The sequence below is a fragment of the Cupressus sempervirens genome, chromosome 11, assembly GCF_028749045.1.
Source record: "Cupressus sempervirens isolate cs-2001-9-10 chromosome 11, ASM2874904v1, whole genome shotgun sequence".
NCBI classification, from domain to species: domain Eukaryota; kingdom Viridiplantae; phylum Streptophyta; class Pinopsida; order Cupressales; family Cupressaceae; genus Cupressus; species Cupressus sempervirens.
Genome location: NC_143128.1, coordinates 743,429,833 through 743,453,608, shown reverse-complemented (window position 1 = coordinate 743,453,608; position 23,776 = coordinate 743,429,833).

Here is a 23,776-nt window from a genome sequence, read left to right as displayed (position 1 = left end):
AACTATCTTTCCTCATTTCATGTATTCTTCTCCCAGTGTACCATGAGAATTTTTTCACGTACATCTTCTCCCCCATTGGCTTCAATAGAAAGGCATCGTTATGTCAAGTATTCTACATAAGATCTTCAATAAGTTGAAGTTTTCAAAGACACTATTAAATACCAAGAGTCCTTCATGATTTAGCTCAATCACAGATACTCCCCTATAGATGAAGCATCAAGCATCCTGTCCAAATAAAGAATAGTTATTTGTACCACTAGACTAATGCAATCTCTACATCAACTACTTAGAAATTAGGAAGAGTCATAACCCCAAGCATACATCTCAAGTAGTCAAATGTATCCTTTAGCAAAGGCTTTGTAAATATATCTATTATTTTCTCCTTTGTACTAATATACTCTAATTTGAACTCCTTATGTACAAATTTCTCTCTCAAAACATGATAGTTAATAGATATGTGCTTTGTCATTGAATGTAACAAAAGATTCTTAGACATACTCTGTGTACTTGTGTTATCACAATGTATGATAACAAACTTTGTAAAATCAACTCCATGTCCTTCAACATTTTCTTCATCCACATTATTTGATTACAATTATTTGATACTACTACATGCTCTACTTCTATTGTGCTTTGTGAAATGCAGTCTTGTTTCATGCTTAGTCAACAAAAAAATCTTTTTCCTAATAGAAATACTCAACCACTTGTATGCATTTTATCATCCATATTTCTTTCCCAATCCACATCAATATATGCACATAAGGTAAAGTCATTTAATCTATCATACCATAAACCAAAATCGAGTGTACCCTTCAAATATCTAAAAATCCTTTTTAATACTGAATAATGTGATTTTTTAGGATCATCTTGAAATCTCAAAGTAATACTAATTGCATTAGCTATATCTAGTCTTGTGCGATTCAAATATTGTGAACCTCCAATCATAGATCTATATTTCTTCTACTCATCGATAGGTGTCTCATATTTGCTAGATAGCTTGTGCCTAGTTACCATAGGTGTACCAACAGGTTTACAACTTTCCAAACCAAAAAAATTCAACAAATCCTTCAAATACTTAGTTTGTGATAAGAAAATGCCATCATTATTTTGTGCAATCTGCAATCCCAAGAAATACTTCATCTCGCCAATCGTGTATTGAAAACAATTATTCAATTGTATGTTGTCTTTGATGTTACACAAAATGTCAAGTCTTTACCAAGCAGTTTGTGATAGCCAAGCTCATTCACGCATTGATGACAATTTTCTATGCATGTCGAGCATTCATTTATAATCAAGTTCAAAGATAGTATTGATTGAGCTCAATAGGTTGATGAAGCAAAGTTTGTATTGACCAAGTTTAATCAGTTAACAAAGGGAAGACAACATGAATTCAGTAATGATTGAGTTTGGTTGATTAATGTTAGAACTTCTATTCTAACTGAGTTGTTTCGATTAATGAAGGGATCCTCTATGTTGACCAAGTACTGAATTTTGTATTAGCCAACTGTCAACATATTAAGTTTGATAAAATTATTGATTAATATGATCCGACTTAAGGAGTGAGAATTGTTTGATTAAAATAGTATTCAAGCCAACTTAACAAGGTGAATCATATATATGAAAGGTCTTGAGTTGAGGATTGAAATATGGAATTGAAAAAGATGAATTAAGAAAGAAATTTTGAAGGATATCTGTAAAGGGAAGAGCATCTAAGTTGATCAAGCTACAAAGAACATTTTGATCAAGAAGGATCAAGAAATCAAGCTAGAACTAAGATCTAAATTAGAAAATATAGTTGCACCAAAAATTAGGTCAAGTCATTATTACTCTAATAATTGTAGCAGTGAATCAAATCTCTTAACAGAGTTATCCTAATGGCTATTTAGCAAGTCCTCTAACAAGGTTTCATTTCTAGATTGAAGTGTTTGAAAACCTCTAACAAGGCCACTCCTAATAGGGTGAATTAAATATTCTAATAGGGTCACACCTAACAGTGCATTTTGTAACCTTTAACAAGGTTGGCTTCTAACAAGGCTCACTTCAGAAGAGTGAAAAACAATAACTAGTTGTAATTGGTGGTTTTCCCAAATAGGGTTTCTATTTCAAATCTTTGTGTCTCTTGTGTTCATGTTATTTCCTTTATGTTTCTACAACTAATTTAATAAATGCTAATCACATTAATATCTTAAGATCTAATTATCTATGCTAATTGAGTGACAGTAGTATATTCAATGTTAACCGAGTTAGAGAAAAATAATTAGTGTTAACCTAGCTACAGTAGGATTTGGTTTTATATTGTGTTTACATCTTAAAAGAAACTTTGGATTGTTTTTTTTAGTAATTGATTCACCCCTCCCCTCTTAGTTACTCCTTTCCATTTCCAACATCATGCTCATCTCAAACTCCTTCATTTCACCAGCAAATACTTCACTTTCTTTAGCATCACCTCCAAAGATTATATCATCCATGAACACTTCAAAATTAGTAAGACATTATCAATCTCCTTCAAATACATATTATTATCTATAGTACCTTTAGCAAATCCTAATTTTTCTAGATACTTGTCTAATCCTGCACGCCATGCTCTAGGTGCTTATTTCAATACATATAATATTTTCTTCAACTTGAAAACCATATCTCCTTCTTTTGTCAAAGGAAAACCTTTAAGATTCTCAATATAAGCTTCTTCCTCAAGTTCTCCATTCAGAAATATTGATTTGACATTCATCTGATACACTTTGAATTTCTTGTTAGCCGCATATGCCAAAAAAATCTAATTATCTCTATTCTAGAAATAGGAGCAATTTCTTCCTCATAATTTAAACCTTTTTTTTGTGAATAACCTTTACATACTAGTCTTTATTTGTTTCTCACAACCTCACTTTGTTCATTCATCTTATTTCTGAAAACCCACTTACTTCCAATATCATTCTTGTCCTTAGGTCTAGGAACCAATTCCCATGTATCATTCTTTTTATTTTTGAAATCAAACATATTTCTTCTCTTTGTACCTTATTCCTTGTCATTACCCATTTTTCATTCCTACCAATAATATGATCAATAGGATGATTCTTTGTTAGATTCTTATTAGGTGTCATTGTCTCGTCTCTAACTTTATCTCTAGGTTATTTTCTTGGTTGTTCTCTCCATTCCACAATTTGCATGTCATTCTACAAATTTGTGCATGTCTCATAAGAAAACTAAACATTCTCCTAGCTATCCTTTTGGTTAATCTCTTCATCAAAATTATAATCATCAGCAATAGTTACTAAATTTGTCTCTTCTATTACATCTTCTTTCTCAACCAATCCAAGTTCATCATCTTCATCATCACTATCATTCAAGAATTCTTCTAATCTTGCATAAAATTTCTCATCATAAAAAATATAATCCTATGATATTCTTTATTTGTAAGGCTTTCTAATCTTCTTTACTCTCTTAGGACGTTTGGATGAATAAAAACCAAATTATTTACATGTGCAACAAACAAAAAATTCCATACCTTCATCTCACTTCTCACCTTCCTCTTTCCAAATGTCATACTTATCTCTATCAAACTTCAAACTTTCTTTTTTGAAATGACTCACAGTAGATATCCTTATGTTGTTAAGATTTTCCTTCAAGGAACTAATGCTTTGATACCAAATTTTAGAAAGTAAAGTCCACTAAGGTAATTGGGGGGGGGGGGGGTGGGGGGTATGAATCAATTATCCAATTAAAACAACTTTTATCAATATTATTAAATATGAAACATGTAATAAATTAGTGTAACAACCATAGCAAGATCACCATACACAATAACACCATTTTTTTTTAACTAGGGAAACCCTTGATCATAGGGAAAATCTTGATGGGGATGGTACCCATAAAATGATGTACTAATGTATAAGTTCATTGTAAGAGGTTGGAAACTGTTAGAAGCCAATTAAATACATTCAATATATATTAATCCCTATTAGGAGACTTTGAATCCCTTTGAGGAGATTCCAACCCTATTAGGATTTGTGCCAACCTTGTTAGGAGTTTTGGAAGGAAAAGTGCTCTGCTATCCAAATAGCTTTAGGGGTAAGACCACCAAACTCATTATCCAACTAGCCTTAGTACTATCCTCCATAGAATAATACAAATTAAAAAATATCCATAGAAACATTTTTTCCAAATACAGTCTCTCTATTAACTCAATGCACCTGAACTACACCAAAACACTTCTCTGATCTCAAGATATTCAATATTAGGTTCATTGGATCTCTAATCCAAGTTCACATACTTGCATTAAGTAAATCACACCACTTAATCACTCTTCAATACACATATTCCACAAGGAAAACAAATTTCCATTATACCAAGTCCTAAACATTATTATTGACTCGGCCTTGATGCTTTCTCATGAATTTACAATTAATATAGGACCACATTATGATAATACAATACATGTTACATTACATCTTTACAATGTCAGAATATTATTGGCTCGTAGTCTCCACAATCCTTCACACTTGTAATAATGGAGTGTGTATGTTTGACTATTACATTTTCATCATTTCGTCTACCTTTGTACAACTATGCTTAACCAAATTCTATCTCTATTAGGAGATATAATCAAAATAATAGTAACTACTTCTTAGGGAATTCTATTTGAATATTGTCTTCAATAAATCTCAAATAACTATCAACCATCTTCATATTTCTACATGTTCTCTTAACCACATAATCAAGACATTCTATAGAACACTTCCTCAATTGCCCATAGCCTCATCTTAACTCCTCAAACTGTGCAACATTAGTCTATGTCTGCTATTGTGTTAGTCTTCACATAATCATTAGTATGTTGACATTAATGATAAACATAGTCATGAATGCAATACACAATCATGCTAATAATCTTCCCAGTGCTCCAACAATGCTAGCATACTCCCCCATAGGAATACCATCAATATTTATGCTAACACCTCCTCCTTTTGCACTGTTGACTCAAGAGGGAGATAGTCAAACTTGATATTTCTTCATGTAGACTATATTTAGGACTAGATCAAGATATCTAGGTTTTAATCATGATGAATTTTCCATATCTGATGTATCTTATGACATCATTTTGCCATTTTTTTGGTATATTAAAATTTTGAATCTTATTGTACCTGATGTACTTGATTATTTTCATGTATATTAGATTTTACTAGATTCATGATTATTAGTGAGTACCTATATACTTTGTCTCTTCTTGATTATTTTATGTACATGTTATGGATGTCCTTTTATTTTTGTATATTTTCTTCATGCATGTGTGATGTTGATGTAGATAGTTTCTTAAACATTTTGTGTCATGAGATGGATATATGCTTCTCATTACTTTACTTGTGGTATTTCATGAGCTATATCTTGATGTTATTTATATAATTTAAAAACTTAGTATTTGAGTAGAGAGGTTTGATGATTGTGATGATTAACCCCTTGATTGCAAGATGAAGGAGATTGTTAAATAATATTTAATGATGAGCTATGATGAGAGATGATTGGAGTTGACCATTGAGATGTTGACATAGAGACATGTCTTATTTCACACATAATGCAGAGGCTATAATGCAACCTAGGATGAAAAATGCAAGTGCAATATCCAAGGCTTGTCTCATTTTTGTTTTAGTATCATCATCACACTTCATTGTGGGACATCACAAGATCATATAATCATCAATAGTGCCACTACAACCATTAGGGTATGAATATGATCTTTATCCAATGAGATGTGTGAAACTAATATATATTACATTGGTTAAGTTTCTAGTTGACATTTCAAGATTACACCAGCATCAAGGCATAAGAACCAAGCTAAACACGAGTTCAGTCTTGCATAGATAAACACATTGATAACAATCAAGGGTATAAATCCAAACTCACCTAAGCATCAAAATGAACCTAGTTGAGATGTATGAGGCATACCTTCTACAAATATCTTAGTTTCCTAGATGAATATGATATCTAAAGAGTTAAATCATATTGAATCTCTAATAACCTTTTGCCAAGATGAAGGTAGTAATGTTCACTATCTTGCATGGACAAACTATGAATAATGAGATTAACCCCTCTTACATTGGAAGGAGGATAATCCATTAGAATTTAGAAAGCTCAAGTGTTAGGTGAATGGAGTGACCCTTTTATTATTATGAAAGATTATTTTACAAATTTGAATGAAGAAAGTAAGATATACAAATAACAAGAGAAAAAAAGAATTTTTTTACAAATAGAGACATCTAACAAATTGATAACCCAATTTTGAGACCAAATATAAGAAGAAAAAATAGACATGAACTTATAATTAAAATTTCAGTCAAAAGTGGGAGATCAATGGAAACCTAGAGGGTTAATGGCAAGTTAACACACCTCTAACATATAGAGGTGTCCCTGATGTTCCAAAAATTGATGAAAATGCAATAGAACTAAAACTATTTGTCAGAATTGTGCATAGCTCTTTCCACAATTTTTTTGTCTATCACCTACACACAAAAATAAGGGAAACTATTTTGATAAAGGAATTTTCCTCAATCGCACCCCCTTTTAGGAATTAATCTTGAAATCAAATTGAAAGTTTATAAAAGAAGCATGTTGTAAGTAGAAGAAATTTATAATGTATCATACCTAGATGTGAATGTTCTTGGAATGAGATCACAAGTGTCAATGTAAGAGTATGATTCCACAAAGACCTAATAGGACATCACAAAATTGATGATTTTTAATGTGTTCCCACAACAAAGGATACAAGAAATGAAATATCTTGATTCTTAATATTATTTAATGCTTAATTTTTGCATTCTTGTATGCTATTCCAAAATGAGGGAGGTGGCCTTCTTATATATCTCCCCTAGCCATTTTGGATTGCAAATATTGGAGGATACAAACACAAAGTTGGAATACCACTCAAAATCAAAAAGCCCCTCTTCAATTTCAATTTAAGATAATTTCTCAATTTAAGGGACACCTCCCAATGCATGAAATGACTTGGGTCACCTCATACATCTTAAATCACCCTTGAGGAGACATTCAGGGCTCAAATTTGAGTCAAGGTTCAATATGGACATCATGATACAAAAAATGTGTGTAAAGTTGAGATCTAATAAGTAGAGACACATAAATAGTCCACAGATGATAAAATAAGGCATATGTATGCGAGTGATGATTGAATGAAATATTTAAAGGGGTGCATGCCTGTATTTAAGGGCCTACATACCAAAATAAATGAGTGAGGACTTATATTTATTAAAATATCAATTAAATTCAAAGGAAAGTCCTATAAAGTAAATAATGATGAGCATAAACTAAAATGGGTCCTAACTAATCATAAGTTCTACACCTTAGCAAGAAGCTTACAATTTTTAATGCTACATTTAATGGGATTATGAGCCTATGCTCATAGTAAAGTTAAAGAAAAAACTATGATAGAGAGAGATTATCATAGGTAAGATATCAAAGAGATAAGACTCACTAAGTTTGAGGGATAAATATCCCAAACCAAGGATACTTACTCCTACAACCATATGCAAGGGCATACAAAGAAAAGAAAACTAAGACTAAAACTCTCAAGGCTCCAATCAAGGCCACTAGCTAAAGAGACATTGGTAAGAAAAAAATGTCTCAACTAATAGTATCATTGTCAAAATGATATCACAATAGCACAAGTGGTCTATAGAAAGAGAATAAGAACACATAAAATATAAGACAAGACTCCATAATCCAACCAATTAAAAAAGTGTATATTCTTATAGGATAATGGAGGTGGAAATAGGAAAACAATCAATGACACTGGCTAGAAAAATGGGTTATGATAGATGACCAGTGTAGCAAGGGAGGAAGAATTAAAAGCAAGTTGCATAAAGTGTTAGCCCCAAATAATAATGTTGTTAATGTATGTGTGTAAGAATCATATCATTTTTTATATTTTAATTGATGTTAAGCCCTAATTGTTTAGACATAATGCTAATTCACTAGAGTATCATATCATTTGATTGATGAAGAATATTTGAAGAAAGTATGATGAGTTAGAATATTGATAAGTGTATGGTATTCAATTGGACTTGAATGACTTAGATTGTGATAGTATAGTGTTGGTTTTATTTCTTTACATGATCTTAAGCAAGATGTATATACAAGAATATTTAGTCAGTGAATGAGGGAATATAGTATTAACAGAGATACTATAGTTGTCACTGAGAAACAAAGAAGTCTTGAATTTCAATGTTAACTGAGTCAAGTATTGACTAAGTGAGCTCAAATGATCATTGAGCATGAACATGGAGAACAAGTTTGTAAAATATTAATCTGAGGCCAACATTTGTTAAAAATTAAGAATGTGTGAGAAATTTAAAAGATAAGGAAAAAGCTAGTTATTAGATCAACAGTTGGATTAATTCAAAGAAGATCTAATGGAGAAGATTTATTGGAGCACAAAGATCAAGGAGGAATTTTAATTCTTGAGTGTCTAGATTTGTTTAAGTCAAATCTAATGGAGATCTACGATCATGGTTAAGCAAAAAAATATGGAAGATTCTGGAATGGGAAAAATTATCTATTTAAAGGGATTAACAAGATGTTTCTTGTCATTGATTATTGTTGATCATTATTGAAATCAAAGGTATTGATCAACTTGTTGACAAAATGTGAATTGATTTGAACAACAATATGAAGATCAAGCAAAGGAAGTGTTAAGTTGAAGTGTGAAGTGTGTGAATTAGCCAGAAAGATATCAGAAGGAAGAGATAGAGAAAAGAATAGGTTTGAACAAGCAATGTGTAGTGTCAAAACCTAATAGATCATTTCATTGTTACTTTCCTACCATTGTATTAGAAAAATCTCTTAATCAAGTAGAACTAACAAGTCTTTAAAATCCTATATGGTAATGTTCAATAGTAATTTGTGTAAGTCCTTTAGAGCATACCACTCTTTAGAAATTTCAAGAAGTGATAAGGTCTAGATGCTCTTTGGTGAAAGCCTTTTAACAAGGTCAGCCAAAAAATATGCATGTAAACTTTAAAATGTTGGATCCTAATAGAGCTCATTGTAGAAGAGTGAAAATATTTGGGTTGATGATTCCAAAGTAGTTTTTCCCTTTATAGGGTATCCATGTTAAATACTTGTGTCAAATGTATGAATTAATATTGTGTTACAAATTTATTTCATGTTAATTATTTAATATTACAACTTAGTATAAGCTAGATGATTACTCTAACACTTAGTTTATTAAGAAATAGTGGGATAATATTTTGATGTAGAGTTATTATAAGCTTGGATTATGATGTCTAGTGTGGTTACCAAGTTATTTATCTGGAAGTTTATAAAGTTGAAGTTGGTACAAAAGTGTTTTAAGTCCTATGGGATAATTGGTTATAGTTGATTCACCCCTCTCTCAATTATCTAACAATCAATATTGAAGCTGAGTGCTTGAAGGAAGAAGTTTGAAGGGACTTGAGCTAAAGATATAAAGATGTATGAGAGGTACCAAATCTAAACAAGGAGAATTTCCCCTCATGGAAAATTATGATGAAGTTGTATCTATATGGGATTGGAGACAATTCACTATTATATCTGGACAACCAGTACACCCCTCCTATTAGACCTATGACAATTGATGAGATGAAGAAGAACATAATAGTCTCAAGATTAAGATTGATTATTCATTAAATGATGCTAAGTTTGGTGATACCAAAGACTATGTTACTACTAAAAATATGTGGGACAAGATGATACTTGTGCATGGAGGAGATGGGAATTTGCTAAGAGACAAAGAAAAAATCTTAAGAGGAAAATATGATTACATGAAGATGAAAGATGAAGAAAATGTTGTGTAGTATTTTAACTAAATCAAGGAAGTTGTTAGTGCTATCAAAGTTGATGGAGGTATGATTAGTAATAAAGGAGTGGTAAGTAAAGTTCTTATAAAAATATTTCTTGTTTATGATATAACAGTATTTTTATTTTAGGAATTTAGAGTTATAATTGGTAACGATCTTACTCTTGATGGTTTAGTTGGTCATTTGAATTAATAATTGTGATAATAGTGTGCCTAAGATTAAGAATGATTTAAAGTATTCAATAACCATTAGAAGTAAAAAAGAAAGAAAATAATGGTAAGGAAGAAAGTGATTCAAATTCAAAGGAAGAATTGGATGAGATTGAAACATTGCTTGCAAGGAGGCTATCGAGAGGTAAATAAAAACTCAAAGGTAAATTGCCCCTGATATATTTTAAATGCAATGAAGTTGGTCATTTCATTGCTAGATTTCCTAACAAGAACATGAGTGATAAAAATGATAATAAGGAGCATAAATATAGAAAGAATAAGGACTACAAGAATACTCCTCTCTTGAAAATCTAGTCTTGGATCAACTCCAATGTTCTAGGTGATCTTGCGACCTGCTGGGATCCGCTCAATAGAAGATAAATGTGAGTATTCAAAAGAAGGCCTTTGATAGTTCTAATCAATTTCAGATAAGTTGTTGAATCTTCTTGCTATCTCAAAAATAATAACCACACAAAAAGAAATATATTTTTCTATTTTTTTATGAATTCAGTTTTAACTATGCCACTATATGAATTCCTAAATTAACCAAGTGTTTGTAAAGGCAAATAACAAAGATAGGGTAACAAGAAGTTTTAAAAAATGACTTGAAAAGTAAATCCCTAATGGACATAAGCCATGAAATAACACGTCACAAGTTAAGCCTTTGAAAATATTGGTAGGTAACCAATGAAAATAGGAGCAACACTTCCTCAATTTCACTAATGCAATCATCGATGGAAATTTAGCAACCATAAGATGTTTCACTTTTCATCAGATCGCAAGGCAACAAAAAGTGTGCTCATGTGAGACAAAAAGCTATGTAGGAACAATAAGGTGATCTCTTCTCCAACTAAGTATGTTAGTGGAATTTATAAAACCATAGAAAACACCAAAATTAAAAGATCACTTAATCAAAATAATGCAACAAAACTATTGGCTCAATTACACACCATGAACATACATTCACAAAATATAACACACTCAGGCAAGAATACACCCAAATGAGAGAACCAATAGCATATATTATTGCATCAAAATAATGGCCTGGAATACATGTTACATTCCTAAATTTATAAGAAATCTTCTTCTCAATTTGTGTTGAAAGTGAGAGATCTCTTTATCAAAATATATGCTTCTAAACTAATAAAACAAATCTATTTATGTAAAAACTAGTGCTAAGTAGGACTCATCCTTATTTATATCATTTAATGGATGCATGTGTTAATAATCCTTTAAAATAACTGAGAGGGGGGGGTGTGAATCAGTTATTAAGGGTCCAAATGTCAAATTCAAACTTTTTCATGAAGTTTAGTAAGCCCATTCAACCATTCATTCATCCAAGCTTTAACATTCCTATTCAGCAAGTTACTATAAATCAACATGCAAGCATAACACATAAAAGGATCAACACATAACGCAGTGATTTACATGGAAACCCAATTTGGGAAAAACCACCAGTAACATGCTACTCAATTCTCACTCTTCTAAAGTGATGTCTTGTGGAAGGCATGCATTATTAAAGGCTTACAACACACTATTAAATGGGACCTTGTTAGAGAATTTATCCACCCTATTAGAAGTGGGTTTGGTTAGAGGACTTTATAACATTCACTTGGAATGCCACTCTATTAAAGGATTTACAAATGGCTACTAGGCCAACCTAAGTCCATAGGATTTTCTTCTATATCTAATACAATTTCTAGAGAGTATTAGAAAATATTTGACCTAATTTCAACATACAACTTAACTTGCATATTTCAGATCACTTCTCAGCTCATAACATTGTCTGGCCTTCAATCTCTACAACTCTGACAGCTTGTCCTCCTTTCAAGCTTAGTCTCCTTGAGTCTTCATGCTCAATGTACCAGTGCAATCATCTCTTCTTGACCACTTATCAAAGTAGACCCTTTGTGCTTTATTCTTCCTTCTCCTAGATGTCTTCTCCTTGACACCCTTCTAACCACTTCGCAATTTGGCAATTTAATAGGTCTTGTTTCTTGGTCTGTGACTCCTTAACTAGAATTTTAGAATTGCTTTTCCTGCTCGATTCTTCCCTCTTTTTATTTTTGGTTCAAATGGGTTAGGTAGGATTCATTGAATCTAACCCTCATTTTTTTTCATCTAGAAACTTCTTGAAGAATCCTTTTGAATTCACTCAAAAATGGTTTACATAGAATTTTGTGCCACTAGATCATCATCCTTATCTTCCAACTAGTTCACAAAATCCAAGGTAACAACTATGTCAGCTCAGATCTTGCGAATCTTTGACTTTTCCAATAATGTAGCAACTCAGCACTATTGAAATACTAGTGCTCAACACATACTGTGTTACTCGGCATCAACTATATTTTATTGATGCTTGGCACCTGAAGTTCACTCAGCACCTACTAAGATCTTCTGATGCTCGACACCTATTACTTTGCTCAGCACTTGAACTTCACTTGGAACCTAAAGTTCACTCGGCACACACTAGATTTTTTTTTTTGCTCAGCTCCAACTGAGAATTTTCTCAACTTAAACTAGCTTGCTCATCACCCACTAATGAGCTTAGTTTAAGCTTTGTAGTCAACCTTGTTACAACTTATTCCTCCAATATTTCTAAGTGTGACCAACCTCTGTGTCTTTGAGCATGTTATCAATACATCATTTAACCATTGTCTTAACTAATTCTTGCACTTTATTACAACATCATAACTCAACCTTTCCATTAGGTGTTCTTGTTACATCTTGTTGATTAAATCCTCTTCATCAATCAACTAAGTGATAGTGCTTGGATCTTATAAGAAAATCTCATTCCTACAAATAGCAGGTTTGACATCAATGACAAAATAATGATTGAAAACATTTTTTTAAGTACAATCAATCTTCTTCATCAATGACCTTTTCAATCATATTTCTAACAATCTCCCTCTTTGGCATCCATGGCAAACCAAATTGATTAACCATCAGACTAAACTATTTAACCATGTTATCAAAGTGCTAACTAGGTTAGAAAAATAAGTCAAATGCCAAAAAGTAATTGGACTACACAATTTCTTCCTCTCTACTTCTTCCTCTTAGCTATTGTATCCTTTTTCTTTCCTTCTTACATTATTTCTCTCTGTATGCATTGCTCATCTTCTACTATTCTCTAATCTGATCAGCTTTTGCACTTCTCTTTTTCTTCCTCTAGATTTGACAATCTCCCTCTTTCTCTAGATTTGATCAATTTCTTTATCCTATCTCCCTCTTTGACAACAATGCCAAAGACATATTATTTTAGCATCTTATCATGGAAGTATAGCATTTAAAATTTCTTTCAATTTCTCCCTCTGTCACCTTGCTTGTGATTGATTTTGTAGCTTCTGCACTATTATTACTTTAGGAATAATCCTAAAGTAAGTATCCTCTACATCAATGGGTAATATTTCAACAATCAACTCATTTGATGCAGGGAAGTCTTGCTTTTACTTCAAGTAGCCTTGGTTAGGGGTATCACCCCTAACTTACCTCTAAGATACTCAAAAGCATCTTTAGGTATTGCTTTTGTGAAGATGTTAGCAATCTGTTCCTTTGAGCTTACATATTCCATCTTTACTTATTTGTCTTCCACCAACTCTCTTATATAGTGATACTTGATTGCAATATGCTTGGTTTTGGCATGCATTATAGGATTATTTGATATATTGATAGCACTTGTATTGTCACAATAAAGTATCACAAGCTCAATTAGCTCTTCCTTCATACCTTGCAATAGATGTTTGATCCATACAATATTGGTGCAATTGATAGCAACTACAACATATTCAGCTTCAGCAATGGATTGTGAGGTACAAATTTACTTTTCGCTTGTCCAGGTAATCAATCTTTTCCCTGAGAAAAGTGCTCCTCCACTGGTACTTTTTCTATCATCGATGTTACCTCCCCAATCTACATCAGTATAGACTTTTAGCTCAAACTTTTCACTCCCTTTGTAGTACAAACCAAAGTCATCAGTTCCTTTTAGATACCTCAGTATTCTCTTCACTTCCATCAGGTGATTTTCTCTTGGATTTGTAGAAAATCTTGCGACTATTCCAATAGCTAATGCAATATTTAGTCTACTATGTACAACATATTGCAACTTTTCAATCATTGATCTATACATTGTCTGATTCACTTCAGCTGATTCATCATTCTTGGATAGCTTATGTCCAGTTGTCATTGGTGTGTTGACTAGTTTTGAGTCTTCTAATCCAAATGTCTTGAGTATCTCCTTGATGTATTTGGATTGGGTCACAAATATGCCATGCTTTAGTTGATGTACTTGCAATCCAACAAAGAATATGATTCATCCAAACATTGACATCTTAGACTCATGTCTCATTTGATCAGCAAAATCTTTGAATAGAACATCTTTTCTCCAAATATTATATCATCAACAAAGATTTCAAATATCAAAATGTCTTTACCTTTTTCAGCTTTGATGTAAAGGTTGTTGTTATCATCTATTTTCTCAAATCCAATCTTCACAAGAAATTTGTGCAGTCTCTCATACCATGCTCTAGGCGCTTCCTTTAGATCATAAAGTGCCTTGTGTAGTTTGCAAACCATATCCTTGTTCTTGTTATCAACAAATCCCTCTGGTTGTTCTATGTAGACTTCCTCTTTCAATATACCATTCAAAAAAGCAGACTTTACATCCATTGGGTAGACTTTGAAACCTTTCTAAGCAGCATAAGCAAGTAAAGTTCTTACTCCTTCCATTCTTGCAATAGGGGAAAATGTTTCCCCATAATCCAATCCTTCTTCTTATGCATAGCCTTTGCAAACTAGTCTGGCTTTATTTCTAGTTATCTCACCATTCTCATCAAGTTTGTTCCTAAACACCCATTTGGTACTAATTACATTCTTATCAATTGGTCTAGGAACTAGGGTCTAGGTTTTGTTCTTCTCAATTTGATCTATCTCCTCTTTCATAGCTTTGTACCAGTCATCATCATGTAGTGCATCTTTAACTATTTTGGGTTCAACCTTGCTTATTAGACATGATTGATTCCTTAGTCTATTCCTTGTCATGGGTCTGGCATCCTTGTCACCAATGATTTGATCTATAGGGTGATGTCTTCTTATATACTTGGCTAATCTTGGTTCTATCCTTCTTTCCATGTTCGATCCTTCATCTTCAAAGTCATTTTTCTCTTCTTCATCTGGTACTTCATCATCTCTTCCATGTGTACTAATTTTAGAGTTATAGTGTACATTTCTTTCATTCTTCAACTCGGCTTATGAATGCAACTCGACATTCATTGGCTGGGACTTAGTTGATACTAAAATTTGTTGTTGATTCCCAACTTGATTGGTAGCATTGTCTTCAATAGTCATTCCTTCATAGAAGTATACAAAAGATCTATAATCTTTTGATTTCCTAGATCAATCAACTTGTACTTCTACATGCTCATCAAAATTTACATTTGCACTCTCCACTATCTTGTTGGTGTTAGTTTTCAAACACTTATTTGCTTTGCTTCTAGTGGAGTACCCAAGGAATATGCCTTCATTACTCTTTGCATCAAACTTGTCATTTCTAGCATCTTTAAGAATATAGCATTTACAACCAAATACTTTGAATTATTTTACATTAGGTGAGTGACCATACCATAATTCAAAAGGTGTTGCATTTGTACTTTTTTTGACTTTCACTCTATTCAGGGTATAAACAATAGTAGTTACAACTTCTCTCCAATACTTTAGAGTAACATTTTTCTCCATCATCAATGTTCTAGCATAGTTAGTAACTGATCTATTTCTTCTTTCAGCAATACCATTCTGAGGTGGAGTTCTTGGTGTTAATGTTTTCCTTTTGATACCTTTATCATTGTAGAATATTTCAAATTCCTTTGATGTAAACTCACATCCTCTGTCCGATCTTTGGCACTTCATACTCTTTCCTATTTCCTTCTCAACTCTAGCCAAGTACCACTTAAACATTTGAAATGCATCATATTTTTGCTTCAAGAACATGGTAGTCATCATCCTTGAATAGTCATCTACAAATAGCATTATGTATTTGTATCCTCGGTTGCTTTGCACTTCTATTGGTCCACATAAGTCTGTATGGAATAACTCTAGTACTTCCTTGGAAGTGTATTTTTTCTTTTGAAGCTAGACTTAGTCATCTTTCCTAGTTGACATTGTTTGGACATTATATTTTTAGGTTTCTTCAATTTAGGCAACCCTCTGACTTAATTTTTTTTCTTATGCTAATCAGATTGTCAAAGTTAACATGACACAAAATTTTATGCCATAGCCAAACATCATCAAGTATAACAACAAGACAATTTGCATCATCCATATCTAAGCAAAACAAGTTACTCCTTGTTTGTTCACCTTTTCCTATCAGATTTCCATCAGTGTCATAGATCTTGGTAGATTTGTTTCCAAATTCTACTTTGCAACCTACATTGCCTAACTGTGATACACTCAAAAAGTTGTAGTTCAATCCTTCAACATAGTATGCATTATCACATGAGATTTTCTCAGTAAGTTTAATCAAACCTTTCCCTTTGATTTGGCATTGAGTATCATTTCCAAATCTAACACTATTTCCATCATACTAAGTGAAGGTAATAAACTTACTTTTATCTCTTGTCATGTGATGTGAGCATCCACTATCTATGATCCACTTATCATTATTGTTCACACAAGATAACAAGGCTATTACTTCATCTTCATCTTTATCTAATTCATCCTTCATGGCCACATAGACTACTTCATCATCATTCTCATCAGAATATTCTTCAACAATGTAGCATCTTTTTCCTTTGTCCTTGTAATCTCTGCTATCATCTTCTCTCTTATTCTTGTACTTGTTTCCTTCCTTGAAATTCTTCTTCTATGTACACCTTGCAACAATATGACCTACTTCATTGCAATTAAAACAAATGATAGGTAGCTTACCTTTGAATTTACCTTTGTCTCTATGAAATCTTATAGCCAATAGTGCTTCCAATTGTTCCACATCTTCCTCATCTGTGTTGCTATCAATAGATACATGTTTTCCTTTTCTACTCTTCTTCTTTAATGTCACCTCCTCAGTGTTTTTCAATGTCAGCTTGGCCTTGAAAGCTTATTCAACATTCTCAGATCTATAGTTATCAAAATTGGACAACTCAAATGTAGTAGGTCTTCCCACTATACCTTCAAAGGTTAGTGTGTTTCCTTGTACACACCTTAGCTCTTGGATGGTTGAAACTCTAATAGCATAGATAGGGAGCAAGGTTCTCAAGTATTTTCTATTAATAGTCTCTTCTTTCAATTTACCACCCAAACTTCTTATTTTTCTTACCACCTCTTTCATTCTAGAGCCATATTGAGCAGCATTTTCTCCTTCCTCCATTTTTATATCATCAAACTTTCCTCTGAGGCTTTCTCTCTTTGCTCTCTAAACATTCTAATCTCCTCCATAGATATTTTTTAGGGCTTACCACATCTTAAATGCAATATCACATCCTTTGATCTCATCAAATTCAGCATAGCTAAGTGCAAAGGCAATCTCCAACATTGCCTGATTGTGCTCCTTCATTTTGATCAAATCATCTACAGTGAGGGGTCTAGCTGGTTCTACATGTTCTATTCCAATTGAGATTTTTGCATAATCACCTATTGATCCAAAGTGCAATTTCATCATACTTTGGCATGCAACAAAGTTGTCTTTGTTGAGCTAAGGAACTTCTTTCTTGGACATCTTGATCTTTCTACTTCTAGTACCTTGAAACTAAATTAGCAGATGGATCTGATACCAATTGTTAATAATGCTTTAGAATAACTGAGATGGGGGAAGGGGGGGTGAATCATTTATTCAAGGTCCAAATGTCCAATTCAAACTTTTTCACTAAGTGTAAGTAGCCCATTCAACCATTCATTCATTCAAGCTTTAACATTCCTATGTTGGAAATATAAATGGAGTAACTAAGAGGGGGGGGGGGGGGGGGGGGGTGAATCAGTTACTACAAAAACATATCCATAGATCCCTTAGATATCTTAAATAACTTGTTACTACTGTCACTCGGTAAACATTCACAAAAATGATGTAACTCGGTAGATTAAGTTGATAATTATCTTTAAGCATTCACAATTATTAACATGCCTACAAAAGTAAATGAAATGAACACAAGAGACACCAAATTTAACTTGGAAACCCAATATGGGAAAAACCACCAAGTAACTAGCTACCAATTTTCACTCTTCTGAAGTGAGCCATGTTAGTAGCTAACCCTGTTAAAAGTTACAAAAAACACTATTAGGTGTGACCTAGTTAGAGGATTTAATCACCCTGTTAGGAGTGGTCTTATTAGAGGTCTTTGGAACAATTTAGTAGAACTATTCACCTTGTTAGAGGATTTACAAAATGGTTGTTAAACCAACTCTATTAAGAGATTTTGGAATCACTGCTACAATGGATAGAAAGTAACAATGAAATGACCTGAATAAGATGCAACTAAATTTGCTGATTACATATCTCTATTCTACACCATTAGATCCTCCTTGATCAAATATAGCTTTGCTACTCCTTAAAGATCTTTGATCATCCTTCAAAAAAAATTCTTCACAATAATTAGTCCACCTTCACATTCATATCACATCAAATCCATCACACTTAAAATTTGCAACTCGACCTCTCATATATACCATTCAAATTATCAAGTTGGCTCAATTACAAGTCACAATCACTTATAATCATTACCATAGTCGATTGGAAATAATACTTAACACAGTTAAGCATTAAATCATAAATTAACAAATTTCTTCGCTAGCCAACCCTGCTCAGTAAACACTGCTTCAAAAATAGTTTCCTGAGTTAACCATCTCAACTTGGTTAACACTACAAATTTTGTGAAATCCTTTGGCTTCCAAGTGAACTCGGTAAGAACTAAATTTTCTTTGCTGACCATGAGAGCTCGGTGAGAACTAAATTTCCTTTGCTGACCATGAGAGCTCAGCAAGAATTATTTTCTGCCACATTTCCTTTTGATGACCGAGTTAGTTCGATAGACACTGAATTTCCTTTGCTAACCTTGAAAGCTCAGTAACAACTTTTTGTACAAGGTAAAGTCTAAGAATGCTCGGTCGACACTATAAATCTTCTTGTAAACCAATTGAGCTCGGTAAGTGCTAACAGATAATTTGTATGACATTTGTGTAACTCAAAGACAACACCCAATTGGATAATTGTATCCAACAATCTCCCTCTTTGGAATTGATGGAAACACAACATGTCATAGCATGATAAAATTTGAGAACAAGACTTTCTCTGGTAGAAGGTTTTCTCCATCTAGAATTTTACACCTCAAACTTCAGTTATCTGCAGGAAAACTCTCCCTCTTTCATAGTAATCTCTCCCTCTTGCATAAACTCACTTTCTTGAAAATTTTAGAAAGGTATGATAGTAAACTCTCCCTCTTTGAAAACACATGCCAAAGACAACACAACTCAAATAAATTTCAATGTACCTTAAGTACTGATTCATATGCAATGTCTTCATTACTTTGTTGCATCAACTAATAGATCTTCAACTCTGTTCTTGTTGATGCATCACTAAAACTATATTTTAGTGAGCTTCAAATGGGGGAATGACCCTTAACTTACTTCTTAGATACAAGAATTCATCCTTAGGTAAAGGCTTTGTGAATATGTCAGCAATTTGTTCCTTTGTATGGACATATTCCAATCTTATTTCCTTATCCTGTGCCAATTCTCTGACAAAGTGATACTTTATAGCAATATGCTTGGTTTTGGAATGCATCGCCAGATTCTTTGAAATGTTAATTTCACTTGTATTATCACAAAACATAACAATAGGTTCTTTGATTTTTTCCTTCATACCTTCCAATAACAATTTGAACCAAACAATATTAAAACAATTTACTGCTACTACAACATACTCTACTTATGCTGTGGACTTGGATGTACAATTTTGTTTTTTACTTGTCCAAGAAACCAACCTCTTTCCAAGAAAGAAAGCTCCTCCACTTGTACTTTTTTCTGTAATCAACATTTCTTACCCAATCTGCATTAGTAAACACTTTTAAATCTTCCTCCAAGTTTATACCATAATCTATAATCTTCAGTGCCTTTCAAATATCTCATGATCCTTTTGATTACCATCATGTGATTTTCTCTTGGTTTTGCTGAAAATCTTGCTACAATACCAATGGCAAAGGCAATATCAGGTCTTGTATGCATTGTTGGCGCTCAAAATTGTAGCTCAAATTTTTAGCACTTTTGAGAAAATTAAGCCATATGAGTGCTTTTAATGAGATTGTACCTAGTTGTACCTTTGAGCCACAAGATGTGTTTAATGTTTCTAACACCTTCCATTTAGCGCATCTACATGTTCCATGAAGTTAAATTGACATTTCGAGCTGTTTACCCTAAGTGAAAAACAATGACAGGAGGCTATGTTTGAAAGTGAATATCTCACACCTAGAAATGTTTCATGACTCACCACTTTGGAAGTGTCTAGTGTCCTTACCTGAGAGCCCATGTTTCAGAGTTCGAGCCGTTTTGAATCTGTTTGACTATGTTTCGAATCCCTCAAAGTTGGTCAGTTATCAATGTCATGCCGATATGAAATGTTCATAATTCTAGGAAGCCATGTTTGACTTGCTATAATTCTGACCCAGTTGACTAAAATGCTAAAATTATTTTTGTGTTTCATTATAGACATCAAAGACTTGTTATGTTTCAAGTTTTAGCTCATGAAAAATCTGTTTGATCAATTTTCAAACGTGATTCCAAACTCAGTTTCTATCTTTTTACTAGTGTCAACATTTGCAAATTTGTCAGTACCCTTGTTTGTGATGTTATAACTCCTAATCCATGATTTCCTAGATCAAATGGATTGTACCATTGTGTTGTCCTCTAAAAATACTTTAAGTGTTCCTAGTTTCAAGTCTTGACGAATCCATTTGCACACTTTTCCAGGTCCATTCCATTTGCAAAAATTGCTTTTCTACCAGTGTTTCTAGTTTGCAAAATTCGAGTAGCCCACTTTGACCGACCACCATTTGCACCCAGTTATTTTTCATGAGCCCAAATCCCAGATCCATACTCACCTCATGATAGTGAACCAATACCCCAATTTTTGTCTTCCCAAGTGTCAATTTACCCAGTTTTTGAAGTTGATTTTGAACCCAATTTAGTGTTTTCTGACATGTTTTCTTGCAGGAAGTTCTAAGAGGTCAACTTTGATAGCAAATATCTTTTGACCTTGAATTCATCATGATACAAAATTCAACAAGGTTCAAGAATGTAGAATGAAGAATCAGTGAGTCAAGTTTCAGAGCCTGGTCAGAGGTTTGGGTCAGTTTTCAAAGCCAGTCAAAGGACCTCCTGACACCAATATCATAGTTTAAAAGAAAAGTGATAAAATGAGTTTTAAGTGATCAATCAGTGATCAAATTGGTTTCCAGATGGTTTGGGAAGATTGATGGATCACTTTGCCATATTAGTTGTTTGGAAATGAAAAAAAAATTAGCCAAACCCACTTTGGGGTCCAACTGATTCCATCAGATTGATCGAGGATCAGATGTATTGTGAATAGCAGTGGAGCCGAATATGTGCAAGGGATTCCTAAGAAATTTACATTAAAACATTGATGAGTGAATGTTTTTACATGTGGAAATTAAAGGAAGGAGCAGATATTGTTGTAGCCAGAGCAAAGAAGGCTTTTGATGTTGCCAAAAGTCATCAATCAAACTTGTGAATAAATTCAAAGCAAAGTCAATATTTAAACCAATCAATAGTTAAAGTTTAGTTGATTGCCCAATGGATAAGGGACTAGTCAGCTTGGAGGATACATGTTCTCTGTTGTTGCATACCCGGATGATGTTGAGATACAAATCTTAATTGAATATCTTTCCTTTTGTGTTTAAGAGTTAAAAGTGTTTTCCCTCACTTAGTTTATCAGGTTCATGTGCTATGTTATTGGCTATTTCATCCATGAATGCTTGCATAAACATAGAAGATTAAGGTATTTTATCTGTTTTCCAGATTCAGTTGCATGCCTTTACACTGGTACCACATAAAGAGTCTAAGGTCCACCCGCTTAGGTCTAACAGAGCTTGAAGAAGAAGAAAGATTTATCCTTATAGTTGGCCCAAGACTGCAGTCAAGTGCATCCATCATAGGAGTTTGCTAACCTTAGATGCATTGGTCTGGTTTCTTGGTTATTTCCAAAACTGTTAAATTAGAAGCCAACAAAATGGCGACTCGGTTGGGGACTTGTGTTGAGATTCATGATAGACAAACCTTGAGAATTTAAAGGAATTCAACATAATAGAAGGAATGACATGGAGAAATTTTTTATACAGTAGTAAGTGGTGTGTTCAGTCCATTTCCTTACTATATTTTCATGTTCCCCAGTATGCTTTAGTCTCTTACAGCAGTAGTTCTTGAATTGGTTGTAATTTGTGTTGAGTAATGAGTATACCTTCAATCAATTCAGTTTTGTGAGTTGTTGTTGTAAAAATCAGAGTCAAGAATCTGAAAAATGAAGTGTATCCTCTTTCCAAGGTGTTAGTGATCTACAAGTTTTTCATATTGAAAGTCTGATTCAAAATCTACAAATGGTAAAATTGTTTCAAATCTTTTCTCACTAAGTGTGAGTGGTGACTCTAAAGTAAATCTCTATACCACTACATGTTTTTTCTTAATATCAGAGGCTTTCAGTATTTCTGGGTAGATCTAGTTTGTTAGGAAAGAGAAATTATAAGTTTCTTGATTAATGGTTTATGTGGTTGCTTGTATATGTTGAAGAAATTCATTTCAAATGGTGAATCACTGTTGTGATTTCATTTTCCTCTTCAAAGAGGTGGCAACTCTACAAAGGACTTTATCTACGGTGTGAAGGATTTCATATTTGCACCCTATGCCAATCAGCAGATCTGAGGTTTCAGACAACAACACATAAAGGTATTTTAGTTTTCACGTCTTTTTCATTAATGAAAGTTAAATGGTAGAAATGGATGCCTCCATCTAGTGGTTTCAGCACTAGGAAAATAGAGGTAGGAGTTTTAAAATTCCAAGAGTGGATTTTGAGTCTAGATCTAAAAATGATATACCAACTCTTGAAAGTATTCATGAACATATTGCTTGGCTGGAAAGATAAATTCATAATGAGACTGTCATTGACATAAGAAATACAATGGGTGATATCACGGGTCGTAATGGATTTCAAACTTACATGAAGTTTAAATTAGTAGTTATGAATCTTGATGAATCCTTTAGACCAGAGAAGTCTTCATGGCCAAAAGTTATCTTAGAAGTTTTTATGCCACATTCAGTTGATTGGTTAGCCAAGTCAAGATTAGAAAAGATTATTGAATTCCAAGATTTTATCATGGAGGTTGAAAATGCTTTGAAGGCTAATGAGTCTAATGTTAACAAATGTAATGAATCCATTGAAAGTGATAATAAATATGAGGAGTCTCAATTTTATGAATCAGAGGATAATAATCAAAAAATTGATGATGTGCATAATGTGGATTCATCTTTTTGTGATGATGAGTGTAAAGAAGAGGAAAAATGTAATAGCAGTAATAGTCTTTCTTCTAGTGATGAATGTGAATGTGTTACGATACTAGTTGTTGAGGTGTCATCTAAAGAAGAAGATGCATGTGATTATCAGAATTCTAATTTTTTAGAATATGTTACTAGTAAGTCTACTGTTGTAAATGTGTCAAGCCATCCAGATAACAATCACAGCCAAGG